The 27,968-nt window shown below is 39.5% G+C and overlaps 1 long non-coding RNA gene across 1 annotated transcript; it reads right to left on the reverse strand.

Annotated features, from left to right (window-relative positions):
- Positions 1-2,745: 2,745 nt before the first annotated feature.
- On the reverse strand, positions 2,746-27,638 carry LOC309702122. Its single transcript, XR_014275387.1, has 3 exons — positions 27,434-27,638; positions 17,334-17,470; positions 2,746-2,772 (listed from the first exon to the last, which is right to left on the reverse strand). It is a non-coding gene; the product is annotated as an uncharacterized lncRNA (long non-coding RNA).
- Between the last annotated feature and the right edge of the window lie 330 nt (positions 27,639-27,968).

The following is a 27,968-nucleotide window of genomic DNA, read 5'->3' on the forward strand; positions in this document are numbered from 1 at the left end:
CCACCGGAGAGTAGAGACAAACATGTACTTCTATGTGCTTTATGGTTTGGATCCAAAAAGCCAGACATGTCCTGCTTCTTTAAACCATTTGTCGAGGAGTGTACAAATCTTTCTCAAGTTGGTTTTGAGTGGCAAGATCCTAACAATCAGGCACGGAGACACATGAAAGTACACACATTGTGCTGTGTGTGTGATGCTGTAGCAAGACCATTGTTACAAAATTTCAAGCAATTTAATGGTGAATATGGCTGTGGAGTTTGCCTTCATCCTGGGATGCAAACAAGGAAAGGGAATGGAAAAACAAGGGTTTACGCATGTCCTGATGAAAAGCCAAGTGACAGAAATCATAAAACCACAGTAGAAATAGGACAAATAGCTGAAAGACAAGGGAAGACTATTTTGGGGATAAAGGGCTCATCTCCTCTTGCAGATTTGCCATTGTTTGATCTTATCAATGGAATGGTCCCTGACTACATGCACTGTGTACTGCTTGGTGTGTGCAGATACATGGCATCTTTATGGATGGATTCTAAAAACAGTTCTGAGCCATGGTACATAGGTGTACAAATAGCAAGCATAGACAAACACCTCTTGTCTATTAAACCTCCAGGTATCGTCGCTCGAGTTCCAAGATCTTTAATTGAACGCAAATTCTGGAAAGCTCATGAGTGGCAGCATTGGCTTTTGTACTATAGCTTGCCAGTTCTGAAAGGCATACTTCCACAGAAGTATCACTGTCATTGGGCATTACTGGTAGAAGGGATAAGCATTCTCTTGGGGTCCGAATTAAATACTGAACTGATAAGCCACGCACACGACGCATTAGTGTACTTTGTTGGAGGTGTACAATCTCTGTATGGAAAACAGCACATGACATTCAATGTTCATTCATTGTTGCATTTGAGTAAAAGTGTTGTGCAATGGGGTCCTTTATGGGCTCACTCAGCCTTTATGTTTGAAAGTTTCAATGGGTACCTCTTGAAACAAATAAAAAGTAGTCAAGCTGTACCACAACAAATATGCAAACGAGTGGCAGTCTCCTGTGCCTTTCCTCGTTTAGCTAAGCAGTTCTTAACAAATGCAGCTGCAGAAGTTAAACAGTTCTGCAATGAAATGAGACAAGGAACCCAGCATGTCAAGAAGCATGTAAAGTTTACTCAGGTGACTGCCCTTGGTTCACCAAATGTAAGACAAATATCTCTGAGAGATCAAGCTGCTCTCCACCCAGTTAGAGAGGTTCCCACAAACTCTGTGGTGAGTTACTACAAGAGAATTTCTGTGAATGGAGACATTGTTCACGGTTACACGTACAGCAAAACAAAACAAAGAAACAATTATGTGGTGCTTTTAAAAAATGGAAGTATTTTTGCAGTCTCACACTTTGCTGAAATGGATAGTCATTGTTTATATGCTATAGGAAAATATGGTAATTGCACAGTGCAAAAGTTAGCCAGAGGTTCTCTTATCAGAACTCAGCTGAGCTATATGTCAACTGTTCACTTTCCCACAGGCTTTTACAAAGCCATAAATGCTACTCAGATAGTTAGGCCATGTATGTACATACAGTGTCCAGACTCTACCTCAATTGTATGTCAGCTACTGAATACGTACTATTGTAAATAATTTAATCTTAAATCTTATTGTAAATGATTCAATCCAAATGTGAAGGTGGAGCTACTGATTATGGTGTTGATTATGGGAGAGATTCAAAGGCTTTCAATTGTGTCAAATGTCATTCTAATTAAGACTGAAATGTGCAGCTAACAAGGTCTAAAGCCATAGCGGTTCATAAAGGTGGCGCATTCACGCTGTCATTTCTGAACATATTTCTTATTGAAATATGGGTTTCTGACTTGGGGGAAAAAAATAATTCTGTCAAAACATTTTGCAATGCATGTTCACAACATTTATGTATTTCAATGTAATTCCATTAAGCTAGTGGTGTGGTGTTTAAATGGTCCTTAAAGCACTGTCATAATGAATCTGGGTCATGTAAAAAGACAGAAATATATTATATATAAAATGTATTTTATCTACATCTTTGTGTAATCTGCTGATTCTGTGCAAAATTAAAAATATTTCTACAATATGAATATTGTCTAATATCTTTTCCATCTATATAGAATACATTTGAGATGTATTTTGAATATTTACTGTGTTGATTTAATCATTTGTCAAACTTATTGTAAAAGTTTGTTCTTTAAATGTCAATGCAATAATGGGAAAAAACATTATTTGAAAGTCAGGAATAGGATGCCTAGTTTTGCAAAAATGCTAAACAAAGAAATAAATAAACTTTACACAAATGAATGAAAAGCATTTTTATCAATCCCAGAGGGAAATTCTAATGTGGGGTTTTATTTAATCACATGTTCAAAGCAAACTTCTCGTAAATTTGTGGCTTTCCCCCACATCTTTTTGTCATTCAATGTTAATTGTTAGTTGTTTCCTGTTTGTGATAACACAAGTAAATCTTTTGTTCTCTATGAAAAACTTACAATAGTTTAGTTTCACTCATGATTGTCTAACTCATAAAAGTATGATATTACATTTTTCTTCTTAGGATAATATATGTCGGGTTAATGTCATATATTTTTTAAAGAAGTATCCAAAACATGCAAGTTTCATTTATATAATTTTTTAAGGGATCTTATATGTATTTTCACTCTTGTATATTTTTCATACAAGTGTCACACAAGACAGATAAAAACCTTACAAGATTTATATACATCTTTTCCATATGGGAGGATAGGCTCCAGCACCTCTCCAGCCCTGAAATGGGTAAGCAGAAAGAAAATTGATGGTGGATGATTGTTGTTTAGTCTTCACTGAATGCTAAATGTCAAATGGATAAATGCATACAAGTTAATACAAGTATGGAATAGAGCTAAGAAAAGTAGCATTCCCATGACCTACTTCAAAGAAGGTGCCATCAGAAGATGAGCCGGCCTTGCAGTCATAAAATCATGTGACTGCATGATAAGGAGAGCCCTATTACTTTGGATGTTTTAGCAGCTCCTCCGGATCATCCCAACCACCCACACACACACACACACACACACACACACACACACACACACACACACACACACACACACACAGTACCCTTACCTTATCTACCTCACCCTCAACTTGCTTCAGTCCAAAACTATTATGCTACAGTCCATTCACTAATTCCAGCCACTCTTTTACATACTCATCTGCTTCATATTCTTGGCGAATGTGATTGGGCTGACCGCGCAAGACCGCAGCAGTAATGCTTCCCATTGCATCACAAAGTATCAAGCGAAGTGTGAAATTAACTGATGAGATGACGTGTCTCGATTGTTCCCTGTACATGAGGAGTGAAAAGAATGGTCCGCATCAATCCGTGAAAGGTATAGACAGTATAGTCTGTATTAAATATGGTAAAAAACCTCTTTGAAAACCATGTGGATGCGATGCTGGCTCTGCAGTTTTATCCCATGGACATAATACTATAGTGGAAATGTATGAATACTGTCTGGTAGTCCATTTTTATTGCAGTGCCAGCTGGAAGTCACTCTATGTTGTGTTACGGGGAGTTGGTGTAGGCGTGTTTGTACATAGATTTCATTGTTTACCCCTCTGCGGCCACCTTTTGGCTGCTAGTTTGGTGATGTTTGGGCGACTATATTATATATTCCTTCCAACCCAGCACTGCAATAACAGCGCAGCACTTTGCAATGCTACGCGGCAACAGCATTACCCCAGAGAGCTGCATTAAACATAACAAATCTTAACCTGTTGACAGTTGTTTTGTTATGACAAATCAGTTTCACATTCTGCAGCGCAGTGTAATTTAAAATGTGCTGGCTGTGTGCTCCTGCCACTCAAATACACACACGCACACATGCACATCGTCCCTAGATAAGTACAATCTGTTGTCCTTTCATGGTTCAAACCAATTTGTATACAAAAAGATAAGTGTGTTCAAATGGTCTCTATTGGCAGATTTGTCAGAATGGGAGGGCGGGGGGGTACCCCAGAGATTCAAGGACAGATGAATATATCTGAAAATATACAGAAGCATGTGAAGACTGTAAAATTGATGAATTTACAGTAATTTTACACTTTACAATTAAAGCCCAAAGCAGCTTTTCTCTCTTATGTAGAATATCTGAGATGTGTTGCTAAAATTGCACTTCTTTTTTTGTATTAAAATATCTCTAAACGTCTTTACGCTTATAGAAAGACACGTTTCACTGGTCCTGCCCACTTACAATCATACACGGCCCACAAGGTAAAATGAGTTTGACATCCCTGCTTTAACCTTCATCCATATGACAGCTTTTCCTCAACTACTTTTCTATTTTATTTTATTTATCTTCTCTGTGACTAATGACTTGCTATATCTACTTAATATAAAAAAATCAATGACATAAGCTACTTTTGCACACATCACTGCATTATCTGTGGGATGAATCGGAACACCAGTCAAAAATCACAGCTCAAAATCCCGACGCCTGCATGACCTCCCGTTATTCAGTTAGACCTTGTTTAATGAAGATTGTTCCCATCTATACGCTACTGGCAAAGTCTTGTTGGCTGTTTTAACTGAGCTCATCGATCCTGTTATGTTTAAGGGGCAAAGGTTAATGTGTTGCCCATCGATCTGAATCGGGCTTTTACATATCTCTGCAGGTAATGTGTTCAATAAAGCCCCGCAGGTGCCGCGTGCACCTTTAGCTCATTTTAGCCTGATATGCTGTTTTGGATCCAGTGCATGGCTTCAGGGAATTCTGCTGCTGACTTCATAGAGACTTCATACGCTCTAAGAAATGTACTGATGCGGCTGACATTTGTTGCATAAGGTTTCAAGCTGATTTGAGCCTTTTATAAATAACCAAGACTACGAATGAAAGAGAGGAATCACGAAGCAGAAGTGTTTCAGTGAATGTCTGTCTATCCACTGTGAGTCAGTGCCAGACAACGACCTTATGAATAAATCCAGTTGAGGTGGGTAGGGTATAACAAGAGTATAACCAAGATCAGCCAGCGTTTGCAATATTTTATTCAAGTAAGGACACTTGGATATTGATGTGGACGGTTTCTATTCTTAGGTGAGGCATTCAGAAAAGCTTGTTTGCGGTCACGGCAAGAGCACAAGAGTTCTCTCTTCAGTGAATACTACTCATACTGCAAATACACACTCATTGCGCTGCGGTTTGTATGGACAAGACTGCCATTGCTGACCTGTGATGCTGAATCCTTGACTTACCAAAGCTGGATATTACACTTTAATGTGTTTTTTAGTGCTTCGCTGGAGGATAAGCAATGCTGGTTTGAAATGATTTCCTGGATGGAAAATTAAACTGACCAACACCAAAACATCAAGCTGTAGGAAAACCTTTGAAACCGGCAAATCTAGTGAACAGATGACGGCACGGGATGTAAAAACTGTTATCACAGAAAACTAACTGTCAAGAATACAACATCAGATTGAGTTCTCTGTGGAGTCCTTTTCCCTATTACAGAAATGAATGGTTTCAATATCTGTGCAATGGTGTGTTAAGAACGAACGGAATATCATTAACAGGAAAAGAGGCTATTAAAACATTTTATTTCTCAGAAGACTTGGAAGTGAATCCTGCCACTGAGCAGAACTACTTTTGTTTACAGAAGTCATGCCATATTCACACCCCAACAACTGATCATAATTGAGATTATCATATTAAGTACTTGCAGATTTGATTTCATTAACAGGTACCTTGGATGAACGAGCAGCCGAAATTCTTTTGAATATGGTAACTGAAATGCAGGTTTGATGCCAAGCCAGGTCGCTGTAAAGATGAGGTATGGACATAATCCGGTCGTTAAGTGATGACGTGACGAATCCTACTTCCGGGCCTAAAGTAGTCTGCGTTTAATATGGCTTTTGTGTTGTTAACATGTTTAATGTTTTGTATTTTCTTCTATTTAATCTCAAAAAGCTCCTAAAACAGTCAGTGATCACTGTTGACCTCCCTCGGCTTTTATTACCGCTAATTGTTTATTTAAGCTCAGTTTGTAAAACCTTAGGATGTAACTACAGCCCAGCCCATGCAGCAGTATATGAATGACTAACCTCGTATTGTGGATGGATTATCTCAGTTGTTCTCCTGGCTGAAGTTTGGTCCTTTTACAGCATCCTGCCATGCGATTACATTTGTTCCTGACCACCGAGAACACTCACGTTAACTTTTATCGAGTGGAAAAAAAGTTAGCTTGTTTATATTATGCTAACATAACTGTGTCACTAGCAGTCACGTAGCACATCATTATATACCAGCTAGCCAAACTTCAGTAACCCTACAAACGTCACTGCTGTTTAGTTTTCTGTCTTCATTTATGTTGGAAGTAATAACAGAGCTGTACGCTTTAATTTGTTTCCAAAACCCCGCAGTCAGGACATGCTATATTGTATTTAGATAGAAGCTAGCGAGCTAACTTCCTGCTAACTTCTAACTCCGTTAAATGTCATAAATTCTGTTTTCATGGATGCCTGGATGTTAAACTCAATTGTTACACCTGGTAGAGCAGAACGCTGATCATTTTATTAAAGATGAAAGACTTTAGACAGTTTTTCAACTCTCAGTAATGCCATAGTGATCGTTTGATATATGGACCTGCAGCGGAGTTTAGGCCCAGACACGGCTAGTGACGTCAGACTTAACGACCGGATTGGACCGACAACTGGTCAACAGTTACACTGCATATCTATATGCAGCTTGTGATGGTGCAATAGCTAATCTTCACCATACTGCAGGGCACATTAAGTTTGCTTTTAACATCTTTAGAACACGAGAACTTCCCTCATCCTCGTAGCTGAAGCTCTGAAAGTCTTTTCTCTATTTTTAAAATTAAAAAAAGAAAAATTAAATACAAACAAAAAAGCACTTCAAGAGAGCAAACCTCCACCAAGGCATCTTGTTCTCTGGGCAGTATTTACTTTTAAGGGATCAATATTATAATTTGTATATATTCATTTTGTACGTTAAGAAGGTTGTAGTGCCATAAAACAAGAAGAACACTTTTGCCCTGTTTAAACTCATTTTAACTTACAATTGACTGACATTTAAATGGTTGTCATTTGTTACTGTAATATACATAATAAAGCCATCGTAAAATAATGCAAAATCCCCACAAAGTCATGGTTTGCAGTCTCAGTGATTCCCTGATTATATATTAGGAACCTAACTAATAATTGTATGAGGGTTTTTTGGGGGTAATATACAATTTTTCATGCGTTTGAACCCCAAATTATTAAGAACAATAGAATTTACTAAATAAATGATACATTTTAATTAGAAATAAACATTAATTTACTAAATAATTCTTAACATAAATTCAGCTAAATTTTTATATAAAATATAATACTGTATACATTTTTTTAGTACTGTAGTGAAAACACAAAGCAATAGTAGAAAAACACATGGCTTGGGATGGTGAAGTACCCCTGTGCTCAGAGGGGGGAGCTTTGTTTGCAGTCCAGCATTTCCACGTCATTTCCGTATGCAGCTATCTCGAGTGTCTTGCTGAGTTTTCTCATGTTTTTAATATTGTCTTTCCTAAAGCTCCAAGATGCCATTCATATGCATATTTAGGGTTTAAGCTATAAAAATAGGTATTTTTGTGACCGCATCCAAAATTCACAGTTTTTCCCAGTTCGTGGGTGCTCTAGTATACTCAAAAACATAACCGCCTTGGCAGAGGTAAAAATGATGAACTCATGAATAACCTGGATAACAGCTGGTATCTCCTTTGTTTTCAGAGCAGTTAGAAATATTGAATCAGATCTTACATCACTAACTTATTCTGACTTAAGATTTCTTACCCATAAATAAACCCATGACCAAATATGACTTTGAAAGGCTGTGTTTCTCTGGCTAACTTTAATGTTCATGTTTCTTTGATTACCAGCTGTTAAACCATAATTGGCTTACCTGAAACCCTGATACAGATCCGGATCATCTCCCTGCCTGCTCCTACTCCTTGTAGACTATAGTTGTGATTTAGTGTCTGCTTTGTGGTTAGCATTAGCTTTAAGAGCTGTTCTCTGAGAAACTGTAATTTATTATGGAGGGAAACTGTGAAATATTTAAAATATACAATAATTAAAACTGGCTATGTATTTCATATTAAACTTATGTAGGTGTAAGTTTCAAAAGTTTTTAATGATCTGATTTAATAGGATTTTTAAAGAGTACTGATCAAATTAATAAAGTAAACGTGCAAATTATATTAATCGTGAATTATTTAGCTTTTGTTTCCTGCACACGGGAACAATATTATTTATTATAATGAACTGCCATAACATGTAGTTGGTTAAGATTTTTATTTTTATTTTTTGCTGCTTGTGGGAGGGGAATGTTAAACCAAGAGAATCTGTAAAGCCGAATACATTATCATTTCGAGTAGGTGGTGAAAACCCCGTCTCTTACATTATTATGAGACACAGAAAAACACCTGTTGCTGAAATCAGCGAGGCTTGCAATTTAATTTTATCAGCCCACAAACAATCACTCATTAGGAAGCTGGAATGATGATAGAAACCAGTCAGCTGTGAAGCTCTGCATTCGGGGGGCACAGCACATAACAAGAGAGTGCTTTTTTACATGGGGGAGGAACCCGTTTGGCTGAATCCTCTTTGGCAGGGCTGCCCTTGTGGCAGCAACACTGGTTATTCACAGCTAATGTCATGGTCTTTAATCTTTTTAATACCTAATGAAAAAAAAAGAAGCAAATATATGTCCAACATCAAAATTCCCAGAATAATTAACTCGGCACTTACTATTTAATCAAACAAGCATTTGAAATGAACTCAGCAGGCCAACTGTTTTGCAGACAGATACGGGATAAATGCTTGGCTTTCCATTATTATGCACCTCCCAGATGGGATTTGCCTTTGGCTGATTGGCAGATGTTTAACAACTGGGGCCCAAGTTCAAATCTAATATAGCTGAAGCTTCTTTGTTGTTTAGTTTGTTAATAATAAAGAACACCTTTGATTCTAGCCCAGTGTGAAAGCTCGTTTTTATACTTTTGTATATGAATTAATCCAAAAACACAGTCTGGAAGACCTTTGGAAGTCTGCTGATGATCAGCTAATTAGCTTCGGGGTCTTGATCGATTCTCCATATTGGATTGTTAGGATGGTGTTGATAAAATTACACATGTACTGCACCAGGTTACTTCTTTGATTTTAAAGAGACTTCAAGATGCTCCAGATCAATCTGACATTAGACCTAAAGTCATGAAAATGAATAGGTATTAACTATGATAATGGTAGCACTTTCTATTACAGCTCGGTAATAGAGGGGTAACAGTAGGGTAACAATGAGGAAACAAGATTATACAAATGTGGTAATTTAATAACCTAACGCTTCTTTAAGTTAATTTTAATAGGTTATCAATATGTTACCACTTTATTACAGAGCTGTATTTCAATATTATTACCCCCAGTTTTTGGGCTCTTATTATCCTGTTAGATAGATTTCGGGGTAATATTACTCAACTGTAACCATTGTTGCTACCATGATATTACTTGGATGTTACACGGTAATTGCTTTGGTAATTGCATAGTAATAACCTAGGAATTACCATATTATTACAATCTCCCCCCCCCTCGTTACCTTATTATTACCTCTGTATTACTGAGTGCTACCAGCACTATTAATCCGTGGATAGTGGAAAAAAAACAACAGTGTGTCTTTCAGGTATCATTTAAATTATTGATTAGTGCTTGCAGTATTAAAATCATCCGACCCTCCCTTGACAAATAAATCCCTTCCCAGTGGGGCTCGCTCACTGTTTCAAAGTACAGCCTGCCTCAGTGTAATATCTTCCTGCTCTAGGCTCACTTGACACCCACAAAGAGACAGCTGCACGTCCTTTGAATCTGCTGAAAAACACAAGTACACACAAATACTAAAGCGGGGTCTGTCAGTTTCCCTTTAGTTACTTGTGACAGCAAAATAAATACATGAGCTCTCTGTAATCTGAGCAGGGCGACTTGCCTGATTTCTCCCTCAAACACACAAACATACACAGCCCTCCCTGAAACGAGTCTGCGTGGCTTTTTCGGTGAAAAGTGGAGTCAGACTGAGCAAACTGCATGGAACATTTAAACTGTTGATATTGTGGCTTTGAAGTGCTCTGGATGAAGTAGCAGAATGGAAAAACGAGATTTCATAATGAAAGTCGAATCAGTTATAGTTTCTATTAAACATGCTGTCGTTAAAAGAGAGTTAATGTATGAGCCACACGGCAGCTCTTGAATATTAGCAATGGAGGCTGGGAGCAGCTCTTTCAGCTCATTATTGTTGTTCTTAGGTTAACTACAATATCACAAATAGCGTAATCAATCCTCACCATTGAAAATTAAAAGAAGTAATAGAACTTTAACCATTTAAGTTTATTTAATCACGTCGTCGCATTTACAATAGATGAAAAGACACCCTCTTATCCTGCTGAGTTTTAAAAGTGAGTTGTTCGCTTATTTTCTGAATAAATAAACTGTATTCTAATGTGTCTGAAAAAATAATAACGCTGTAAAAAAGAAGTCGGTGGGCAGCACGGTGGCACGGTGGTTAGCACCGTTGCCGCACAGAAAGAAGGTCCTGAGTTCAATTCCAACATCAGGCCGGGGTCTTTCTGTGTGGAGTTTGCATGTTCTCCCCGTGTTTGCGTGGGTTCCCTCCGGGTACTCTGGCTTCCTCCCACCATCCAAAGACATGCAGCTTGTGGGGATAGGTTGATTGGATAATCCAAATTGTCACTAGGTGTGAATGAATGTGAGTGCGACTGGTTGTCTGTCCCTGTGTGTTGGCCCTGTGACAGACTGGCGACCTGTCCAGGGTGTACCTCGCCTCTCGCCCTATGACAGCTGGGATAGGCTCCCGCGACCCTGAAAAGGATAAGCGGAAGCGAATGGATGGATGGTTTAAAAAAGAAGTGCAGTGTCTAATTTTGAGAATATTTCCTAAGATGAGTTAAAAAAGGAACAAATCCTTAGTTGGGATTCTTTTATCACAGATTACTGGATCCATATAATAGTAGACAGTCGTGTTGACTTTGGACTCAGTAAAACACAGTAGACCAACACCAGCAGATGACATGGCATTACATACTGACAAAACTTCACACTGGATTTCAAGCATCTTGGATTCTGTGCTTCTCCACTCTTCTTCCCGACTCCAGGTCTCAATTTCTAAATTAAATGCAAAATTTACTGTAGCCTGGAAAGAGGATTTTGGACCACCGAATAATAGTATGGTTCTTTTTCCTCTTTAACCGAGGTAAGGTACTTCTGACGTTGTCTCTTGTAAAGGAGTGACTTTATTTTAATGCAACAGTTGTAGCTCCTTTTCTGAAGATATCTGTGCATATTGGCTCTTGGTGAACTGACTCCAGCCTCCTTCAGGTTCGTGAATTTACTTTTCTTGACATTCCCTTCAAGGCTCAAACCATCCCTATTTCTTGCGCACTTTTTGCTAACACTCCTTTCCCTTCTACTCAGCTTTCCATAAATCTGATTCAAAACAGCCACTCTTTTGTGTTTATGTGTTTATGATGGTCACGTACCGAGCCCAAGAAATACGCAGTATTTATGGAGAATAATCTGTTCAAACCCAAAATGAAATATTCTAGTAATTTCAGTTTTTTGATTTTCATGAGCTGCAAGAGTTTGCCTTGAAATTCCACACATCAGCACACTGGATTCTCTCAAATATTGATCAATTAAATTAAAAACAACGTTGACAATATGAATTTAGCAAAAACACGAGGAAGACTGAGGCTGGCTATCCAAGAACTGGTCAAATGTCAACTGTTTTAGTGGTTTGGTGTCACAATCAACACAAAACTACAAATGACTGCACATGTATTTCCTGTTTGTCCACATTCCATAAAGTGCCTTGAGTGCTCAGGTAGACTGGAAAAGCGCTGTATAAGAACCAGTCCATTTACCATTTACCATTTAAAGCATGGCAATATTTCTAATTTTAAAAAATGTAGGTTATTTTATTGCCACATCTTCAACACATGGACCTTTTGAGTCAAAAACCTCAGATCAAATTCCATCTACGATGCCGATCACAACAGCCGCTGTCTGACATCCAAAATCCATCGTATTTTCAATTGTCCCCGCCAATCATCACAAAAGAGGCAGCCTACAGTGTGGCTGCGTGGTGGTCGATTGAAAGTGTAATTTCTAGTAATATGAGCCCCAGCGGTCGAGAAGAAATTGCCTTGTCTAGATTTCTGAGCAAATGTGAAGTAAAAATGGATGCTCTATTCCAACTAAGTAAGATGGGAATTACAGTGGGCAAATAACGTTGCCCTGAGGTTAGGAAGGCCTCATTGGGCAAACCATATGGGAAAGGGACACTTAAAATATGTGCTTTCTATTGCCTTCCCATACTTTTGACAGCATGTGCCCTCTCATCTCAAAATTAATTGCCAAATAATGTGCATTTGAAAGATGGTTTTACTTGACAGCAAAGAATAAATATGTTTAAAGTAAAACAGCTACGATTGTGTGTAACTTAGGCTGGGCTGCTTGATTCATCCGTTTAAAAAACTACCAAACTACATCAGGGCAAGTTGTAAAACTTTCTACAAATCATTGAAAAAGGAAGAAAAATAGACATAAAACTGGAAGTTCCATCATTCAATATAACAAACAGTATTAAAAAGACATTTTCCTGATAAATACAGTAAATTTAGCTGTACTTCAACCCAATATTTATTTGTGAGTTTTGTATAATAACATTTTCATGCTAATTCCTGCCGACGAATTGGGTTTGGTTCAGTTTTTAGTTGTTAAGATTAATCTGAACATTCCAAAGTCATTTAACAACCCAACTGCTTTCAGCAACCCCAAATGTGGTCTTTGCAGATTTCTTCACAAATGGCTGTTGTCAAAATAATGGCATTCAGATTAAGACTTTCCATTTGTTTCCATGAGTGAGGCTGTGGCTGAGCTAATAAATAGCAGTCAGATTCTCCTCTCCAAACGCTTCATTGCAGTGCGTGCGCTCTTGAAGAATTTGCCTGTGCGGTTTTCTTTATTGCTTCATATGTTTCTATCGTTTTCGGAAAAAGGTATGTAGTGTGGTGGCATGACTCATCCACGGTATTGAAAGTATTCTTGATTAAAATCTGAATTATGTAGTAACACTCATTACCTCATGTACGGCAGGTGGCTGGAGCAACTTGCATAAATCGAGGCTGAATAAAGGCAGCGCCGCTTAAGAGAAATAATATTCTTGTTTACTAGTTCGGTTCCAGCCTTTGAGAAATGTAACAGCAGGTAAAAATCTCTAAAGACTGAAGTGCTCTCTGCAGCTGGATCCACAAGAATATTTCACATGAATAAACAGGAAATCATCTCATTTCAGTTGGTGTAAGCCCCAGGAGTAGATTGAGCCAAACCAACTAGTTACATGATTATAAAAAAAATAAAACAAAAGTAGAGTAGAGAGAAAGTGGGGCTCTAGACATCCATTTTCTGCTGCCTATTTGGATGTGAGCTTAAAGGGCAGTAATCTATGCAGTAACGCACAGATCTTCATCTCTTCAGCCACCAACTCCAGCTCTCAAACACCGATGTATTTCCAGGCCAGCTGAGAGATATGTTTTCTACATGTTCTGGGTCTGGCCTAGGTCATCCTCCTGGCAGGACAATGACCTCACCGAGGTGGCTTCCAGGGGGCATTCCAGTCAGATGGCCAATTCACTTCAACTGACTCCTTTCAATGTGGAGGACTAACGGTTCTATTCTTAAGTCCTTAGCGCTGGCTGAGCCCAAACACCCTTCAAGGAGACAAATTTCTGCCTATTGTTTAAATCAGCGGTCCCCAACCACGGGCCTCGGACCGGTACCGGTCCGTGAGTCGTTTGGTACCGGGCCGCGAGAGTTGAGGCTCAGGTGTGAAATGTATGGTTTTCAGGGTTTTTATCGGTTTTCAGCATTATTTTGTTATCGTTTTTATCGTTAACTCGGTTTTCCTTGGTCTTTTCACGTGTGTTATAAACAAATCTTCTTTTTTTCGGTACCGGTACTGGTTTTATTTTGTTGTATTTATACGCGACATCTTAAAGGCCGGTCCATGAAAATATTGTCGGGCATAAACCGGTCCGTGGTGCAAAAAAGGTTGGAGACCGCTGGTGTAAATGGTTAATAGACTGGTTCTTATATAGTGCTTTTCTACTCTACTTGAGCACTCAAAGCACTTTATTCAACATGCTTCGTTCAGCCATTTACACCAATCCATACAAGCGCTTTTTCTATGCTTAAGTGCTCAAATGGATGCGTCAGAGAGCAGCTTGGGGTTAATATCCTGAGGTTGCGTGTTTGTGACACTGCCTCATATTTGCATGGACTGTTAGAACATGTGTATTATGTATTGCCAGCTGTGTCTGTGAAGGTTCTCAGTCATCCAGGTCATCGTAGTCAAAAGAGCTTGCAAAGAAAAGCGTCTGGACTTCTTTAAGTTGCTTGAAGACGTTTCACCTCTCATCCGAGAAGCTTCTTCAGTTCTAAGGTCAAATGGTGGAGAGTCCCAGATATAAACCTAGTGGGAGTGACCCCCACAGAGGGACAAAAGGACCCCCCGATGATCCTCTAATCACCTGAACCAAGGTGTGAAATTGGGTGTGGGACCCAATCAGCCAGAGTTTCGGGTGTGTTCATTGTGAAACCTGGCCCCACCTTGTCATGCGAAGGTGGGGCCAGGTTTGCTGTACAGGTCATGCACTGTACAGCATACACCACGTTGTTAAGTTAACACAAACTTAACAACGTGGTGTATGCTGTACAGTGCAGCGAGGAATGCTCAGACCTCTACATTGGAGAGACCAAACAGCCACTTCACAAGCGCATGGCACAACACAGAAGAGCCACCTCCACAGGACAAGACTCAGCAGTCCATCTGCATCTTAAGGATAAAGGACACTCTTTCGAGGATGCCAATGTTCACATTTTGGACAGAGAGGGCAGATGGTTTGAAAGAGTGAAAGAAGCCATCTATGTCCACTGTGAGCGACCATCTTTGAACAGAGGCGGGGGTTTACGACACCAACTCTCTGCCATCTATAATCCAGTTTTGAGTTCCCTTCCCAGACGCCTTAACGCCCACTCACATCCTGGGCCATCTGACCTCAGGAATTCGCATGATAAGGTGGGGCCAGGTTTCACAATGAACTCACCCGAAACTCTGGCTGACTGGGACCCACGCCCAGTTTCACACCTTGGTTCAGGTGATTAGAGGATCATCGGGGGGTCCTTTTGTCCCTCTGTGGGGGTCACTCCCACTAGGTTTATATCTGGGACTCTCCACCATTTGACCTTAGAACTGAAGAAGCTTCTCGGATGAGAGGTGAAACGTCTTCAAGCAACTTAAAGAAGTCCAGACGCTTTTCTTTGCAAGCTCCTTTGACTATTGCCAGCTGTATTTTTGTGGCATTGTCAGGGACCAAGCAGTAAAGCATAAAGGACACAGGTGGTTTTAATTCAAAACGGGTTTTATTGACCCAAAAATATGAAAATATATTTAACAAAGCCAAAACTTAAACAGGCAGACCAATAAAAGAGGTCAACTCAATAGACTAAACTCAAGATAATAATTAACAAAACCTCAAACAAACATATGGTAAACTGACCTGCTGAAATGACACACAGGGGGACTTAAATACTGGTTTAGCTAAACCAAATGACACACACGGGGGAAAACAAGATGGCTGCCATATAACCAACTAATACAAAACATTTAAACAAACATGAAACACCCCCCAGGCAATGAAGCATGTGGTGCAATCCAATTAGGCTGTCAGTAGTACTTTAGGTCTCCCAGCCCTTTGCCACACCTTTTGCCAGACAGGAGGAGACACCAACCCCCAGGTAACTCAAACAAAGAAAGATGTATTAATATAACATAAAACAGAACTTTGACCTTGCAAGGTTAATATGTGTGCACGCCATATAAACATTGGAAGGTGTGATGGAAAAATGAATACATTTAATAAAGAAACGATATTGAACAATAAATAGAATATTTTCAAGTAGTGACTGTAAATTAAACTAAAGTGAATCAACAGGTGGTGAGGTGTGGAGCTTACCATGTGTGGCATGCCATCACAGGCATGGTCTGCTTTAAGACTAAAAATTCTTTATCATTGTTTCAAAGTGCATTGTGCAAAATCAACAAAAGCAGGCAAAGGCCAAAAAATGTCCTGTTTTTAAAAATGATTTGTGTGAGGAGTTAGTGGAAGACCATGTAACTCTAGGGCAACACAATCTATCCATTTAGTGGGAGGATGACACAGTCCAAAGACTAACATCACTGTGATACAGCACTTGCCTAGTCTGTATGATATGATCCAAACAACTCTTTCTTCTGGTTAAATTTGCAATGTTTCTATTATTTTCTATCCAAGGTTACTTTCAGACTGTTTAGTCACTGTCCAGAGGCAGAGTCTCGACCCACGGGCAGTGGTGTTGATTTATTTAACACTGAGCTGTGTGAATTTAGATTTATAGGTGTATTTATGAAATTAAAAACCTCTGAAATTCAAATAAAAATTGTCTTATCTAAAGGCATCCACAGGCAAGACATTTCATGGGAAATTAAGGAAACAGGAAGTGAAGTATTATAATGACCTCAAGTCATGTGTTCACGATTTATCATGGAGATTAGAATCATTAGCAGCGAGAGCAACGACGGCGAGATATGCGGAGGAGCAAATGGTAAATTCCAGTCCAGCAAATGGAGCAGGGACACAATCATTTGAGAGAGATATCAAACAGGATCTATTCTATCATGGAAAAACCTTAATATGTGTTATTCTTGGATGCTTTTTTTCCCCTAAAGCGACCAGCTGGATACATATGAGATAAATTGTCTTAAAGTGCTTTCTTTCAACTGCCAAAACCCAGTCCCTAGATTGGAAAACATTTTGAAAATTGATAAAGTGCAGTTATTTCCCAGTGCAATGACCCTTTTCAAAAGAACATCTCCGGGTGTCCCTCTCAATTAACATTTGTCCTCCTGATACCAGTGACAAGTTGTCACCCAAGGGGAAAAAAAAGTTAGTAAAGGAAGAAAATGGTTCTGTCCTCGCTTGCCTCCAAGGATCAAAAAATGCTACAGACAGTTTTTTCCCTTTTCATAGCAAACATACACACTTTCACTCTCCCTGTCCTCTGCCAGATAGCCCTGAGGCTGCCAGAAGGGAAGCCATTGATTATTTAGCTCACAAGATTTACTTTGTGATGTTCTGAGTGAACATATAGCACGGGAAAAGACTATCTGACTAGAAAGATACATGTTTACCTCTTGGGTGCGATCCATTAAATATGGCGCTTTGATGGTGTCAGTGCGACGGACTCCACTCCATTTCTCCTCAAGTCAATCACAGCAGTGCAGACACAACAGCAGGGGACGCGCATTTCTCTTCTGGAGAGCTGGAGCTGGGATAAATTGTAGTTTAGTAAAATTATAAAGCTTTACAATAAGGCTTATCAACATTTCAACATGGGTAGGGACACAGTTGTTTTCCTTTTTTGTGTACTTTTACTATGGACACTTGTATTATGAGCCACAAGTCTGACAAGTACAGAGATTCATTGCATTGTTGCCACTAGAAGCTAGTTATTACTCCAGAAAAAGTATATATTTTTGAGCTTTTTCTGCTCTCAGCCATTACCCAACGAAGACTAATTGATCCCTGCAGATGGCAGACAAGGCAATAGGTTATAAAGCCCAGCCACTTTGCTTTCTCACAACTTGCTATCACTTTCCTCCCAAAGTGCCATCAGCGGGCGCTGGAGGAAAAAAAAAAAATCGGGACATAATTTGAGGCAATACATCTTTGCAGACGGCTACTTCTGTCATCTTAAGTGGACAAAGGCAGAAGAAGAAAACACCAAGAGCCAGTTGTGAGATTCAGACTGAGAGCAGCTCTCTTAGAGCCATTGTGAAAATGTGCAGTGAAGAATAGGAGGCAACACGTGAAAGCAGCTTTATAAAGCTTTTAACAACTGACTTCTTAAAATTGTGGTTATCTACCACGGTCGCCTAAAACAAGCCTCTGAATGACTTGTAAAGCATACGCAGGACATTATGTTAAGTATTATGTGAGTCACTCATTTTCTTTTTTTTTTGCAATAATTGTTCTGTATGTTCATGACAACCCAGAATTCATCTCGTGTCTGAAATGTTAAAAGTGAAACGGGGACAAAGTAAGCACGTGTTTAATTAGTACTTTCCTCACTCGGGCTGATTAAAATCGTCAGGGTGTTGGCAGTCAGCTGACGCATTATCAACATTTCTTGTGAGAACTTCATTTCATACTTTTTCACGGACCAGCTGATAAGGGTTTGATTTTCAAAGATGACTTAATGATAGGATGGGATGATGGGTAGAGGGGGAGCGAGAGAGAGAAAGAAAGATGTTTCCCTGGAGATGGAGACTTCTGGTTATCACACAGAAAAATGTAATTGAGATGAGGACTCTGTATAGATGTCAAGTTCCCAACACACAGCTTTTTCCTCCCTATCATCTGCATGTAGGGACATGTCCATCTTGTCACAAAAATACTCAAGGAGATGAAAGGATGCTTGAACACTTTGTTACTTGTCACCTGGTATAACTCTTATACATCTTTTGAGCTTTTATTACTAGTAGTTGGTGAATAAAGGGTATTTGCATCGAATCGCTGCATATGACTATATGCCACTGGTGTCTCCTTGGGTATTAGTGAGACCCATCTCACGCCCACTACATGCATGGCTGTAAAGGAACCCTTGATGCGACATTTAAACATGCTGTGTAAGCATCATATTTCAAAGTGCAGGGTTAAAGGGGATAATCTTTCATTTAAACCACAATGTTTTCCTTAACCTTATAACCGAGACGTTTTTGGCGCCCAATCCAAACAGCAGTCTCCTGGCTGGCAAACTTGTGATTTAGTGCACCTCCACCCCTACATCTTCCAAATATTGACTTTGTCGCTCTTTAAGCTGTTATCTCTCGGCAGCCGAGGCTAAGGTACACCTTGTGTATACACTGTTACCACTGTTGGGGTAAAACAAAAAGTAACGTCTTATACTTTTTTAATAAAAGTACATTATGTATTTAGTCTATGTGGAATGTAAATCAATACAGTACTCGTTACATTTCTTTTGTGCTATTGTGTGGCGTTGACTGAGAGGGGGAAAAAACCTTTTTGTAAAGATATACCCAATATCTTAATTATACTGTTTAAATACAGTATAACACAAGCCAACAGAAAAGATGTGAACCAGCTCAAAGAGCATTTGACAGAAGAATGTGCCCACTGCAAAAACAAGTCAGGGTACAAATGGAGGGTATCCAAGCAACAAGCTTTAAAAGTGTATTGGGTCAAAATTCCATTTCTGCTAGCTTAGTGTTAGCGTGCTATCTTTACAGATCCAAATAGTGGATCTGCTGTTTCCAACCAATCCGGTCGTTAAGTGATGACGTGACGAATCCTACTTCCGGGCCTAAAGTAGTCTGCGTTTAATATGGCTTTTGTGTTGTTAACATGTTTAATGTTATGTATTTTCTTCTATTTAATCTCAAAAAGCTCCTAAAACAGTCAGTGATCACTGATGACCTCCCTCGGCTTTTATTACCGCTAATCATTTATTTAAGCTCAGTTTTTAAAACCTTAGGATGTAACTACAGCCCAGCCCATGCAGCAGTATATGAATGACTAACCTCGTATTGTGGATGGATTATCTCAGTTGTTCTCCTGGCTGAAGTTTGGTCCTTTTACAGCATCCTGCCATGCGATTACATTTGTTCCTGACCACCGAGAACACTCACGTAAAAAAAAGTTAGCTTGTTTATATTATGCTAACATAGCTGTGTTGCTAGCGGTCACGTAGCACATCTATTAAATACCAGCTAGCCAAACTTCAGTAACCCTACAAACGTCACTGCTGTTTAGTTTTCTGTCTTCATTTATGTTGGAAGTGATAACAGAGCTGTACGTTTTAATTTGTTTCCAAAACCCCGCAGTCAGGACATGCTATATTGTATTAGATAGAAGCTAGCGAGCTAACTTCCTGCTAACTTCTAACTCCTTTAAATGTCATAAATTCCGTTTTCATGGATGCCTGGATGTTAAACTCAATTGTTACACCTGGTAGAGCAGAACGCTGATCATTTTATTAAAGATGAAAGACTTTAGACAGTTTTTCAACTCTCAGTAATGCCATAGTGATCGTTTGATATATGGACCTGCAGCGGAGTTTAGGCCCAGACACGGCTAGTAACGTCAGACTTAATGACCGGATAAAAATCCGTGAATGTTCATATCTACACTCACAAAAAGCTTTTTGTAATTTTTGCTAATGTCTGTCAATCATCTGTTTTTCTTAAATGTAAGGGGGAAAAAAGACACATTTTGTATTTTATTTCTCTATAAGCCCAATACCCAGATAACTTATGAACTGATGTAGTGCAAGTAACAACATCATCTTTGTTTACTAGCTATGATTACTAGAACTAACTAATTTAAAGAGTTCCCAGTAGTTTTTATAACTTTGAGCAAAAACCCACCCTGCAGCTCCTTTTTTTAAAAATTTAAATTCAATCAACAAATTCGACCACGGATTCAAATTTTGGGTGACCATCAGGTTGACATGAAATTAATGCAAACCAAAAACGTAACATGACATTCACAGTGGGACAATGTAAAGAACAAAATATATAGGAGAATCAAAAGAATTGTGATTTACATATGTTAATAATTGCTCTATGTTTGACAATGTTCATGCAACTTGTCCTTAGGTTAAGAGGTGGGCCAATCTCACCGATCATCTCAAATAAAAAGGAGACAGTGTATGTATATATGTCTGTATGTACCCTATGATCATTATTGTAAAAATACCAAAACAAACACAAAGCTTTGAATGAATGCAAACCTCTTACTGATAAATCTGGAATTAATACCTTTAACCTTGTTAAGTGGACTTTGTAAGTTTTTAAAATAGGGTGATTTGCTCTAGCAGGACAATATTGCAACAAGACACCAACACCAAACGACTCCACGTGTTGACGCAGCATCTAACAAATTGGCATTATGTGACACCGTGTGATGGGAACATAATATTTGACCCCCTGGGATGCGAACACACGGAGGCCCACGTTTTTCTGTCAGGCAGGCAGGCAGCCAGGCCGTGTGCTACACGGTACTGTTTTCTGCATTTGCTGTCGCTCTCGCTCGTAATAAAGGCACAAAAATGCCCTAAATTTTTCTTCTCAATATATTTTGTTTTCTCTCACTTTGTCTCTACCCAACCTTGCAATGCAATTACGTACATCTCCCATTGCTGTATATAAAAGCATTTCCATAGTAACCAAATTCCTTCCATAAGGACAATATGACTTAAGGGCTGCCATAATTGTAGGTTGTGGTTGCTAACTGCTTTGGCTCTGTGTGTGTGATTTTTCATATAAAATTGCACCTCTTTCTGTCTGAGGTAAGTACTTGGCTTTTTAACTGTAGGGGGAAAAAAACGCTACGGGTTTTACGGATCTATCGAGCATCCATACGCTCATGCAGAAACCTAGTTATAGAACACAGCAGGAGGAATATTACTGTGTTTTTACAGACTGCAGAGTTTAAACTAGGGCGGTTGTTGCTTCCTTGCTTTGAACATAGATCCTAATGTGTAAAAAGGTTTGCTAGTGTATCTGTAATATAAGTTATTTGTGTCGCGGACAAAGGAGGCTAAAACACTGGTCTTTTATACAGAGAGTAGAAAATGTTACAGCAGGTTAGATACTAATGAGACCAACTAGCTCAGGGTTTCAACACAGGAGTCTGTTTTTCCAAGTTTAACTTAAAAGGATAAAGTATGGAATTTGCTTCTTTTTTTTTTTCATGCTTTCAAAGAACACTATCAAGACCGGGCTCTGAAAAGGCGCTCGGCTGCTGGAACGGCAGCTACAGTACAGAGCAGCAGCCCCTGTGCTGTTGAACTCAGATAATTCAGCCATAGCCCGCCTCCCCTCCCTCCATGTTTCTCATCCTTTTCCTTCCTCCCTCCCGCTCCATTTCTCTCTCCATCCCGCTCTCTCCCTCTCACCCGTGCTGTCTCCCTCTTTCTTTGAGCAAGGCCTTGGAGGGTTCTGCAATTACTTTTGAGGCCGTTCAGAAAAGGGGATCACTCCAGTGAAATAAATCGCTCCATAACAGCTGCGGTGAAATGGTGCTAATTGCCGATTGATTTGAAGCAGAGGCAGCAGATATTTGCAATGCAGAGCCGCATCTGCCGCACTCTCCCCATCATTCCCCTCTCTGATTATCTATTGTTCGGGCTGTTTACTTTGTAGTGATGAGTGGTAAATGGCAGGTTAAGGAAGCTAAGGGGGCCAGACACCAAATTGGGTCCCTCTCAAAAAGACGGAGTGTAAAATTAGACATAATTAACACTCCCCTTAGGCAGATTCTCCAAACCTCACAGAGATGGCAGAGATGCAAATTAGCTGTAAAGATACACACTTTATATACAAAAACAGTGATTAAGCTGCCTTTAGTGTACAGAGGCTACAGCCTGTCTTGATTGAGAGCAAATTAACCATTGAGCAACTCATTTTGGTTTTCAGGACTCTGGATGTTTTGGTGCATTAAGCACCATGCCAACAGAGAAAAAAGGAAACGGCACTAAGTTAAAAGCTTTGCTTTTGTAATCAGAGTGAAAAAAGCTCCACTCTTTTTATTTCCATTTTTGAAAATAAAAAAAGAAGAAAGAAAAGAAGAAGCAAACACGTCCCTGCTAGGAGCTGAATGTGCTTTTCAGAACCTGGCTGATTCGACCAGATATGAAAAGTGACAAACTCACTGTGTACCTGACTCAAAGAGCAGCTGACACATATATAAACCAGCTGTATAATTGGTATGCTGTACACTTGAAACTTCGCAGTGTTTACTTACTACTTTATTTGATACAATAAGTGTTTTCTTGCTGATCTTTGCTGTTCTACAGTGACGTCCGATCTCTTTTAAATTTGTAGCAAAGCATATTTTGCACATTTTCTAGTCCGACCTGTCAAATACAGAGAAGATAGTAGGCGTTATCTCTCAGTCCAACTTGGGAAACATAAAGCTTCTAGTAAAAAATTAGAAAACTGAACACGTAAATAAATCTGAGACACAATTAAGCTGTAAGTGTAACTAATACTTGACATACTCTCTTTCAGTAACACAACAGAAGATCTATTTTTCCTTGTACTTGGTCCAACAGCAAAAAAAAATACTTTGATGTGGGGTCGAAACAAATCATGTACCGCATATATACTGTAAATGCTGCTCCTGCCCACTAAATGTATCCCGTGCTTGAGTAGTGGTTGAATAAGTGGTGAGTACATGAGTCTTGCTTTGTGTTATGCCAAACAGAACTGCAGTGGCAACTGCTGGATACTCAAGACATGGACATGCTTCAGTTACTGTAAACTGAATCAAACTACAAATGTAGTACGTTTTAAAGGCCTAAAGTTTGATAACGCTGTCAACACTGGATGTTGTATTTCATGAGATATTTATTTAGAGGAAGGAACAGGAACATAAAACAGGTTTAGACCAGAAATAGCGTGATTTGGGGGGGGACCAAATGCACATGATCCTGATCATTAATACAAATGCATGTTCTCTGGCTGATTTGTCATCTTCAACTTGTGAACCATAAAACGGCAAATAAGCACAGCCAGTAACTGCTGAGGCTATAAACAACATTTTTCTAGTTGACGTTAAATAGATTAAATCTTGTGCTTAATAATGAGGTGTGGAAGTACTTATAAATAGATTAAATCCATCTAAAGTTGATTGGCAAATGTTATCAGTCTCAAAGTGTTGATTATACATTAACATTTTTATATTGAAATTCTATCATAAAAAACGTATTTTATTAAGAGAGCTCATAATAGAGTGCATTGTGGATGGTGGCCCCCCGTGGAACAGATTGTCTTTTCACAGCAGGTGGACTGCCATTTGCTGCAAACTCTTGGAACTGACATCATTACACCTCAATTTTGTGATTCATGTTTGTTCGTAGGCGGCGAAATGTCTTATTTCCACCGAATTGGATACTGTTTCCCCAAAAGGTTTTGTTTTCTTTTGTGATCATTTTTATGATTCTCATTGTCATCAGCATTTAGAGCATAATGTCGCCTCTGCGATGACTTAGGCAAAGAGGGATCGCTTCTGTTTGAGCGAAGAAGTGTGTTTGAGCAGAGGGAAAAAAACGCCGCGAAACAAAAAAAACAATATGTTGGCGCTTCTCACTGTGACAGACTGTGGGTACACGTCCCACAGCTACTTCAAAAATAACATAATTCCTACAATCCTGCTTGACAATTAGATGAAATTATGACAATTACAATAAGTGAGGGGTTTTGTGTTTTGTATTATGATGTGGGCAGGTGTGTACCTTCGAAGGAGAAAAAACAAAACAACAACTTTTAAACCAAAGTAGTCGCACACTCTTGCTAAAGACATTGCCACTGAGACTGTAGCGTCAGCTGATTCTTTTGTGCATGTTAATGTTATCGTTCCCTGTTCTCTAACGTCACGTTTACATTAAAAAATGGTAAACTCTTGTAAACATTCATGGAAATAAGTAAGTAAATTTGGGGTTTTTGTAAGGTTTTTTTTTTCAGTTGCAACTAATATATTTACTACATGGCTGTAAACAGACACCCACTTACACAATAATCTCTTTATAGAGTCTTTACGAATTTTTTAGCTCTAAATTCTAATTCATTTGTTGCCTGTTGCAGTGTCAGCATCATAAACTCCAAAATACCACAGCTTACATGGAAAGTGAGTTAGCTTGGTAGGCTAGTTGATTGACCAACGAGGGGTGGAATGCAAGTTTTGAGTTACTGCTGGAGTAAAGTTTTTATTTTCTATCAAGAAAAATTTTTTCTTTAGTTTTAGTCTTTTTGATGCAGAGAAAGTAGAAAAAAATACTATGCAAACCTAATCAATCTACCAACAACACTTAGATGGCATTCAAGACGTTGTGCTAATGCCCTTGGTGTAGGTTCAACTTTTATTTTGGAACAATTTTTTAACCACTATCAGAACCTGAGTAAATAACGTTTATTTAATGTTAAAATGAAGCAATAATGGATTGCATTTATATAGCACTTTTCGAGAACCTGAAAGCACTTTGCAAATCTAGTATTCAGTCACTCTCACATTCACACACTGGTGGAGGTAAGCTACAGTTGTAGCCACAGGCGCCCTGGGTAGACTGACAGAAGCGAGGCTGTCCCTCTAGTCCAGCGGTCCGCAACCTTGTTTGCGCCACGGACCAGTTTATGCCCGACATTATTTTCATGGACCGGCCTTTAAGGTGTCGCGGATAAATACAACAAAATAAAACTAGTACCGGTACCGAAAAAAAGAAGACCGAAAAAAACAACGCTGAAAACCATACATTTTACACCTGAGCCTCAACTCTCGCGGCCCGGTACCAAACGACTCACGGACCGGTACAAGGCCTGGGGGTTGGGGACCGCTGCTCTAGTCAACACCAGTAGGGTGAAGTGTCTTGCCCAAGGACACAACGACCAAGACAGACAGAGCTGGGGATCGAACCGGCAACCTCCGGTTACAAGATGAGCTTCCCAACCCCCTGAACCACGGTCACCTACAAGTAGTTGTACTGGTAGTACCTGAGTACTGGGAAAACCCTCATGCAGGCCTGACTGCATGATATCTTTTGACCTCACCCCAACCAGTCGCAGCAGATGGCCCCGCCCCTCCCTGAGCCTGGTTCTGCCGCAGGTTTCTTCCTGTTAAAAGGGAGTTTTTCCTTCCCACTGTCGCCAAAGTGCTTGCTCATAGGGGGTCATATGATTGTAGAGTTTTTCCCTGTATGTATTATTGTAGCGTCTACTTTACGTTATAAAACGCCTTGAGGCGACTGTTACTGTGATTTGGCGCTTTATAAATAAAACTGAAGTGAATAGAGCCAGAACACATTTTTCCCAATATTTTGAAGAAATAATATTCATTTGCTGTAGTTAATCATGGTTAACATACTGCTGAAGTCCTGTAGCTACTCAGTCATCTTTTTTATAGGGGTGCAACGATACACAAAATTCACGGTTCGGTTCGGTTCGATACTTTGGTGTCACGGTTCGATATTTTTTCGATACAAAAAAAATGTTCATGCCTTTTTAATTTGTCATTTATTAAAATTATAAATATATATTTTAACTCAAAAGTACAGTTTTTAAATTTAACCCTAACCCTTGTGCGTGTTTTTTATTTTGACAGCGAATGCGCACCTGCGGACCACTTATGTGCAGCCCTGGTTATTTAGCTCGTCATATTGCAGCCACAGAAATTCTTTTGTCCATGAAACCATAAAGCTGCACTTTCTTTTTGCCTTATAGTCTGATTTGTCATAACTTCTCCGTTTTGTGGTAAGCTTTTCTTTGGCTGTCACTTCTTCACCCCGACCTGTCTTATTTGGCTCAGCAGAACTAAAATATATATACTGCTGCTTTTACACACGGACTCACATAAGCTCAGCGATTCTCTGCGCGATCAACCTCTCACATGTTTAAGCTTGCTGCGGGAGATTTCACTTGTCATGTTTGCATAGTAAGCTAACGATTAATAAGACGATGTCAGAGGAATTGGTGCACAAATTATCATCACTCACAGATCAGTGCTGTCGCTCTCTATACACAGTTCGCACGATTGCAAAGTGAAAGCAAAAAAACAAGCGCAAATTCAAACGCGATTTCAATATGTCACATATTGACAGTGGCTCACCGATGCCAATGACATAATTACCCAGCTACATTTCTGAAAGAATGCAAAAGCATTGACATATATTTTTCCTTCCTACAATAGCCCGACGGGCAGGGTAGCCCGTCTGAAAAAAATCGCTAGCCCCAGGATGTCGGGCTAGCGATTTTGCGAGCCCTGTATCTGATTGAGGAATCACTCATCTTTGGAAAAGAGAGTTTATTACAGAGAAATGGCTCTTTCCAAAATAAAAGCTATACTATCCGCTTCTTCTGGGCTATATTCTCAGCAGCATAAGGAGAATCACGTGCTAACAGCTGTCTAAATGACTCGGCTAAAGTTAGTAGCATGCTTGTTGTTTTTGTCTTTGCACTAGGATGATGTCGGCGTAAATGTGCAGTCATATTCGTTGTGTTCCCACTAGTGCTTTCAGGTTAATCTCGTTGAAATGACCTTAACGCCACAACACGGCAAATCTCCGTTAACGAGCTACCGCCGATCGCCCCGTGCATGGGGCTAGACGGCCAACACGTTAACGAGCTAACTGCGCTAACACACTAGTTCCCACCCATGTAATTGAGCATTGCGTGGCACATCCAACATACTGTTTTACTTTAGTCCATGACTCGCTTACCTTCAGGGTCATACGTCACATGAAAACCAAAATAATTCCAAACGCCAGATCTGAATGAGAGTGGGGGAGGTCCATCTTGCAAGGAGAGCTTAACTTCTGTCTCACTAGCTTGCCCTGCGCTCTTCCTTCTGACGATGCTGTCTGTGTTGAGCGCTCAGTGGATCTGCGCTCGACAGTGCAGCCTAGGCGGAGTAGTCGAACGCAGATTCACTGAGCGCTCAACACAAACAGCATTGTCAGAAGGAAAGTTGATAAAATAAATTACAAATGTTGTATTGTTCGATACATATGCGTACCGAACCGAAAGCACTGTATCAAACGGTTCAATATCGATACGAATATCGTTGCACCCCTACTTTTTTAGTGTTTGTTTTAATATTAATTGAGGGTCCAAAAATGATGAGGCGCCCACATCAGTTTAAAAATTATTCAGTGAAATTAAATTTGAAAGTGGAATTTTGATTTAATTTCAGCAATCGCTATCTGGGACTGCTCTCAGTGTTTAAGCTAAGCTAACAGTCTTCTGGCTGCTATC

The sequence above is a fragment of the Aulonocara stuartgranti genome, assembly GCF_965226115.1.
Source record: "Aulonocara stuartgranti genome assembly, chromosome: 3".
NCBI classification, from domain to species: Eukaryota; Metazoa; Chordata; class Actinopteri; order Cichliformes; family Cichlidae; genus Aulonocara; species Aulonocara stuartgranti.